The 8,423-nt window shown below is 38.0% G+C and overlaps 1 pseudogene; it reads left to right on the forward strand.

Annotated features, from left to right (window-relative positions):
* Positions 1-1,283: 1,283 nt before the first annotated feature.
* Positions 1,284-5,679, forward strand: LOC106337752 (annotated as a pseudogene).
* Positions 5,680-8,423: the final 2,744 nt, after the last annotated feature.

Here is an 8,423-nt window from a genome sequence, read left to right on the forward strand (position 1 = left end):
ATTAACACAAATTTAACTTATATAACAAATAGATATTCATGTATTGTTATAAAATATATACAAATTTACATGTTTCTACTTTTAGTCGGTTTGTTCGGTTTATTCGGTTTAATCGGTTATATACCAAACCATATCCAAATCCTACGGTTTTTATAAAATTATATCCATTCGGTTTATATGGTATATACCAAAACCAAACCATATTGTCTATTTCGATTCGGTTCGGTACGGTTCGGTTTTACCATATTGAACAGCCCTACCGAAGACTGCAACTCTGTTTGTCGAAAACTAGGGAAGAAGACAAGAACTCATCATTGGGTTAGTAACAAAGGCTTTTATTAGGCTTTTATTAAATCAAAAAAGTTTCTGTCGGTTTACAAATAAGGAAAGAAGCGGTGAAAGCTAATTCACCGAAAAAGTAGAAGTTGGCTAGAAGAAGAAATAAAACCATAATTTTAGCCGCCAAGAGTGTGTGTGGTTGATTTCGGATTCCTTTCTTGGAGCTCTCCTTTCTCTTTATATAGTTGATCTCCGTCCATGATTACCCTAGGTCGCTCTATTTCATGGGCCTAGGTCCGTCGGGCTGAACGTTCAGGCCGTCGAGCTTGAGGCACTAAGTACTTTTAGTCGCTTGCTTCAGTCGGTTAAAAGTAGTCACGAGCCGAGCTGTCTTTTCGTTGCTTAGCTCCAAGAGCCGAGCTGACACCAAATTATGATGGGCCGGACCTACTATCTGATGGGCCCAATGGAGAGATGTAATCCACCTCCTACAAACTCTTGGTTAAATAAGCCAAGAAGCAGAACTTTTCCACGTGCGCTTGCCAGTGAAGACCAGCGTCAAACCCTTACAAAAACATGGACAACTTTGGCTATGCACCACCACCTATAATAAGTCTATTTATATATGAAAACCAAATAACCTATGAACTATTAAAAATTATCAAGATAATTTTAACTAATTAAAATAAATACCAAACCAAATAATAAATTAGATACTTATGCTATTTGGATCAAATATCTATCTGCATCATTATATCATAATGCACTGCATCTCTGAATTTGCAAAGTAGTTCATAGGATATAATTTGAATTATATCAATCTTGAGTGAGGATTCCTGATTACGGATGGTGGTTGATTCAATCACCGAAGAAATAAGGTAAGTAGATTTTCGTATTGAAAATCTTGTCGGATATCAAATTTAAAATTGACCCGACTCAGACACCCACCATACAAAAAATCATGCTCCGTTCGGATTATTGACATGATTCTTACCCGACCCATACCGTTTTTATCGGATCGTGTTCTGTTCCAGGTTATTGGTTCGGTCCATTTGATTAGGCCTAGAACAAAATCCAGATAAAAACAAATTCCAAAAAACTATGCCAAAAGAAAACAAACAAAACAATAGTCAAGTAGAACTATTTAAAATATCTCAGAATTATTGACTGACCAGAGAGGCAAAGATCAGAGAGTGATGTTTAAACGGGACAAAAGACGACGACTTGAATAGTCACTCCGGTCTTCTTCCCTATCCTTCCACCAATAATTCCAATTCTATGTTTCTCCTTCAATCTCATCTTCTTCCTCGAAATCCTGTTCACATGCATCAACCACACACGTATCTTCATATATTTACCAACATCGAGTTGGTCCAGTGGTAAAGGGGTTGCGGCTGTAATTTCCGCCACCCGGGTTTGATCACGCTGGGAGAGACTATTTACAATGCTTGGGTTCCCGGCAAAGAGGTGAAAACACTTTTTTTTTTTTACCAAAAAAAAAAAGTTGACAGATCGATGCAGATGAATTCTTGGCGCTTCCGTTCATTACCAATATCCGCAGTTGCAGTCCTCAGTACTAGTAACAAATCATCTTTTCTTAAATTATTATTGTCAGTCATTTGTAAGATTCATAATTCCTGATTATGACTTGTATTGTTTCCCGTGTGTGGCTCTTAAATTTTCTGTGGCTCTTAATTTTCGAAAATTTCATTGTAAAAGGAGTAAAACCAAATTTGTGGAAAGTTGGCTATTCAACACAAAGCCTTTCACTCTCTTGCTTTAACGTGAATAACACGTCTCGTACAAAGACTAAATGGTGAGTACTAGTAACAAATCATCTCTTCTTGAATTATTTTTCTTTCTCGTCTGTAACTCTCTCAGTCCCTTGTGACTTGTATTCTTTTGTAGTATATTCTCATCTGATTCAAACAAGTTATCATTTACCGTGTTTGGCTCTTAATTTTCGAAATTTTCTATAATAGAGAAAAATTGACAATTCAACACAAAAGAAGAGAAATGGTGATGCAAGCTGGGTGGATTTGGATCACTGTATCTGTGTATATATAAGGGAATGAGCATGAAACCATGTTGCCATCACAATTTCTTTTTTCCTTTGTACTTCTTCTTCATTATTGATATTCAAGAAGAAGGAAAATCTCTAGGAACTTAATGAGTACCATTCTTACTACTCTTTCTTTTCTCTTCTTTTTCACTTTTAACTTTCAAGACGTGTTTGCACTTCCTTCTACTCATTTGTGCCACCCGGAACAAAGAGTTGCACTTCTTGAGATCAAGAAAGAGCTTGAGATTAGTGAATCTTCTTGTCAAGGTTACATTAATGAAAATGGTATTGTTAGCCCTTATCCGAAGACGGAGTCTTGGAAAAATAACACCGACTGTTGTTATTGGGATGGTATCACGTGTGATGCCAAGACCGGGAAAGTGATAGAGCTAAACCTCACTTCCAGCTGCCTCAACGGCAGGTTTCATTCTAATACCCTTCAAAATCTTGGCTTCCTAATCGTTCTAGACCTTTCATTTAATGAGTTATATGGTCAAATCTTGCCTTCAGTAGCAAAACTTTCACATCTCACATCCTTCGATATTTCTAATAATAAGTTTTCGGGTCAGATTCCATATTCAATTGGAAACCTTTCACGTCTAGCCGCTCTTGATATCTCTGGTAACAATTTTGTTGGTGAAATCCCATCTACTTTTGGCCGTTTGAACCAGTTGACCTACTTACGTGTTGGTTCCAACAAGCTTAGTGGTAACTTTCCTATTGCAATACTAAATTTGACAAATCTGTCAGTTTTATCACTCTACTACAATCAATTCACAGGAACTCTTCCTCCAAATATCACTTCACTCCCCGACTTGGAGTACCTTTATGCAGATAACAACGATTTCGTTGGAACCCTCCATTATTCTCTCTCCACCATCCCTTCTGTGACGAATAATCAACTCGATGGCCCTTTACTTTTACCATCTAAGCTACTAGGGTTAAGTCTTGGCAGTAATAGATTCAGAGGCCCGATCCCAATATCCATTTCCAAATTAGTGAATCTTCAGGTGCTTGACATGTCCCATTGGAACACCCAAGGTCCAGTTGATTTCAATATCTTTTCGCATCTCAAATCGCTCATAACTCTGGACTTATCCTATTTGAACACCACCACCAAGATTGACTTGACTGCAATCTCATCATTTTCCAAGTCGCTCGATACATTAGATCTCTCAGGAAACCATGTTTTAGCCACAAACAAAAGTTCAGTTTCTGATCCTCCTTCGAAGGTTATAAGGCAATTATTATTGCAAGGCTGTGGTATTACCGAATTTCCGGAGCTTCTAAGAACTCAGCAGAATATGGCATTTCTTAAAATTTCTAACAACAAAATCAAAGGTCAAGTGCCTAGCTGGTTATGGACGTTACCAAAACTGTGGTACGTGGATCTTTCCAACAACAATTTCATTGGTATGGAAAGATCTATCAAACATGGAGTATCCTCGAACATTGTGACTCTAGACATTTCCAACAACGAAATCAAAGGTTATGGATGTTCCCAAATCTAGAGTACTTGATTTTTTCCTACAACAAAATTAACGGTCAAGTTCCTGGCTGGTTATGGAAGCTATCAAGTCTGTCGTCTCTGGATCTCTCCTACAACAATCTTATTGGATTTGAAAGATCTACGAAACATGGACTATCCCCTGAGCTACAAATTCTAGACATTTCTAACAACAAAATCAAAGGTCAAGTACCTGGCTGGTTATGGACGCTTCCAAGCCTGTATAACCTGGATTTTTCCAACAATAATTTCATCAGTTTCGGAAGATCAAGGAAACTTGGAATATCCTCTGCCTTGCAGTACTTCCAGAAACAATTTCACTGGACATATTCCTTCGCTGGTATGTGAGTTGCGCTCTCTAATCATTCTCGATTTATCAGTCAACGACTTCAATGGATCAATCCCTCATTGTTTGCAAAATCTGAAGAAAAGTCTTTCATATCTCAACCTTCGTCATAATAATCTTAGTGGACGTCTACCGGGGAATGTGATTGAAAGTCTAAAGTCTATAGACGTCGGTTATAACCAACTGGTGGGGAAGCTTCCTAGATCTTTGATGAATTTCTCCTCTCTCGAAGTTTTAAATGTGGAAAGCAACAGAATCAACAACGTGTTTCCATTATGGTTGAGTTCTCTACAAAATTTGCAAATTCTTATCTTACGATCTAATGAATTCAATGGACCGATATATCAAGCCTCGTTCAGTAAATTGCAAATCGTCGATATATCATACAATCAATTCAGTGGGACTCTACCATCAGATTATTTTGTGGGTTGGAGTGCAATGTCATCCCTTGGGACAAACAAAGATCAGTCGGCTGAAAAGTACATGGGAGATAAATCATCAGGTTATTACCAGGATTCAATAGTTTTGAAAAATAAAGGAAGGGAGATTGAGATTGTACGTATCCTAAAAGTCCTCACAGCACTCGACTTCTCCCAAAACAGATTTGAAGGAGAGATTCCAGAATCCGTCGGCTTACTGAAAGAGCTTCGTTCACTCAGCATGTCAAACAATGCCTTCACTGGACACATCCCCTCATCGATGGGGAATCTGACATCTCTCGAGTCACTTGACGTCTCTCAAAACAAGCTTTCAGGTGAAATTCCGCAAGAGCTAGGAACTCTCTCATTCCTTTCCTACATGAATTTCTCCAATAACCAGCTTGCAGGTCTGGTACCTGGAGGCACTCAGTTTCGAACGCAGTCTTGCTCTTCTTTCGCAAACAACTCGGGACTTTTCGGCCCTGCTCTTGACGAAGCTTGTAGTGATATCCGCAACAGTATAAAACACCAGAGGTTGAGGAAAAAGAAGAAGAAGAAGAAGAAGAGATGTTTAGTTGGATTGCAGCTGCAATAGGATTTGGACCAGGTATTGCGTTTGGATTGACGATTGGATACATATTAGTTTCCCACAAACCAGAGTGGTTCAGAAATCCGTTTGGCCGAAACAAACGCAGAAGCACCACAACACGTTAGAGAGGTAATATTCTGGATTTGTTAGAATAAAGACTATATATATTATAATAGAATGTTTTGGATGAATGAATACGTGAAATAACGTATTAATCTACTTTTCTTTGTGTAGCCTTCTTTACCCCCAAGTTGAAAATTTTTTTATAAAAAAAAATGTATAATGAAGCAAGCAAACCAAATGGACTGTCAAGAAGAAGCTTTGGAGAGGGAAACTCATCTATGTCCTAACGTGTGTTTTAGTGTGTTCTTGTTTTAGCCAATGTTTGTGGTTTCTCTGCAACTGAGCATTGAGCAACTCTGTTTTTAGTGGACATTAATCTACAAAGGACCAAAAAAAAATCTATAACCACCAAAACTAATCTCTTATGGGACAAATGAGTGTAAATTATGATTGTGCCCTTAATGAAAGCTTAATATCAACCATTAAATCTGATTTTTCACGTTATAATCTGAGCCGTCCGATCTTTAAGGATGAAATATTTACAATAAGGCCATTAATGAAGCTTGTCTCTCAGCCGACGGATCTTATGAGTGTGTTTTAATCTTGGCCATCAGATTTCGCTTGGGTCCCATAGAAAATTTAATCACTCTTCTTCTTCATTTATTCCTCAACCATACCCAACCACTACGGAAATTCATTCACTTCACCAACCAAACCTCTCTTCTTCAACTCTTCACCCACAAACTTTTACCTCTGTTTCATAGGGTCTTTCTACAGACGTCGTGAAACATCCCATTTGCGTGGTCCTTGGTTCTGAAATCGATTTGTAAGTGTAAACTCTCTTCTTCTCTCTCTTTTGTCTTTCTCTCTTATGTTTTTATTGTTCTTTGTTTCGGTTAAGTCATATAAAATACATGTTAACCGTATTAGTCAGATTATAAGGTTTGATATAATGTTGTTAGAGTATGAAACATGAAATTGTAGAAGAAATTGTTTTTGTCTATGGTACAACCGGTACAACTTGTAACACAAAATTCTTTAACAATTGGTTTCACTGGTACAACTGATGTAGTATTACTGACATTTTTACAGAAAACGTATCATTAGTAAATCTGGTACAACTCGGTGTAACACATTGAATAGGTGGTATTGATACAACTCGTATAACTTATAATAGTCATGTGCAAAGTGAACGTCGTATAACCGGTATTACTAGTATAACTAATAACTACTGTGATATGTAAACCCGTCAAAGTGATAATATTAGTATAACCGATATTTTTAACAACTGTAAAACTCATATAACTTGTACAACTACTCAATGATATTGTTGTTTTTTACTCATTTCAGGAACTATGGATAGTAAAGGATCTGTGGTGATACATTTTGAACATGGTGTAGACCGACAGATTTCTACTTTGGTGATGAAAGGAAGATATGAGGAGATTACTTATTCTCATTTGGTTGATAGAATAGGCAAAAAACTGAAGATTGATGTAGCTGCGACCAAGTTTCAACTGAGTTACTTTCCGCTGGTCTTGAATAATAAAAATTCTTGTTATATCTTGGATGATGAAGATGTTTTAGGATATTTGTTGATGGTAGATAAGAAAAACCGACGTTGTGTCTTGCATGTGGAACTTACCAAAATCGTCTCCGAAAATCAGAGTAACGAGATGTTTTCTATGAATGAGGAAAATCTGAGTGATGCCAGAGCTAATGATGGCATGGTTGGAGTTGGAGAACTGGAAATTGTTCCTCATATTCAGGAGGATGAGTTTGAGCATGAGAAAATCAATGAAGAGGGTGATGAAATGGATGATAGGGAGGAGTTGCCGGCTGTTACAGCAGTTGAACCTCCTGTTGTCAATTCAGAGTGGGATGATGGCATTGATATGAGTTTTCATCAAGAATTTGCGACTAGAGAAGAAGTGAGGGATTCAGTGGACAAAGGTGTGCATTCCAATAGTTTTGAGGTTGATATAGTGAAGTCGAATCCTCGGGTTTACATATTGAAATGTCGTGGGGCTGGATGCATATGGTATTTACGACCTGGAAAGCTGAAGAACTCTGCTTTTTTCTCTATCAGAACTTATAGAAAGATGCATGCGTGCTCTCGTGGAGATGTAAGTGTCATGAAGAAGAAGAAAAGAGGCACACCAAGCTTGGTCGCATCAGTGGTCGCATCCCGGCAAATACAAGACTCTGGATCCAAAGACTCTCATAGATTTGGTGAAGAACAGACTGGGTGTTACGGTTTCATATTCTACGGTTTTGAGAGGGAAAATAAAGCTTTGAGTGATTTGCGTGGTAACCCGGAGGAGAGTTTTGCTAGGCTGCCATCTTACTTGTACATGTTACAAAGGATGAATCCTGATACCATTACACGATTAGAAGTGGATGAGAAGAACCAGTTTAAGTATATGTTCTTTGCGCTCGGAGCTTGCATCGAAGGGTTCAAGGCGATGAGGCAAGTGATAATAATGGATGGAACTCACCTGAAGGGTGTGTACAAAGGAGTGCTTCTCATTGCCACTGCTCAAGATCCAGATCATCATCATTATCCCCTTGCTTTTGCAGTAGTAGATGGTGAGAAAAATGCAAGCTGGGAGTGGTTTTTAACTATATTAAAAACTTTGATACCAGATGATCCTCAGCTTGTATTTTGTACTAATAGAAACCAAAGCATCATCAAGAAAGTACACGAGGTATACCCATTTGCGATCCATGGATATTACAATTATCACTTGTCTAATAATGTAAGCGGAGCTTGCAGCAATGTTAACAAGAAAGGGGTTGCCAAAAAATTTAGAAGTATTGCTGGTATTTACAGTGAGGTGGAGTTCATCAAATGCTACAACGATTTCAGGAAAATGTATCCTCAAGCGGCCGAGTATCTAGATGACAGTGTTCATGAGACAAAATGGGCAAGATGTAAATTTCCGGGAGAAAGGTACAACATAGACACAACCAACACTGTTGAATCTATCAATGGTGTTTTGAAGGAACCACGGAAATATGTGTTGTTGCCAATGCTTGATGTGATCGTGGAAAAAATAACAGAATGGTTCAACAAAAACCGTATATTATCTCTACACGTACCAGAGAGACAGATACTAATCCCACATGTGCATGGGATATTGCATCACATATATCCT

Source organism: Brassica oleracea, chromosome C4, assembly GCF_000695525.1.
Source record: "Brassica oleracea var. oleracea cultivar TO1000 chromosome C4, BOL, whole genome shotgun sequence".
NCBI lineage: Eukaryota > Viridiplantae > Streptophyta > Magnoliopsida > Brassicales > Brassicaceae > Brassica > Brassica oleracea.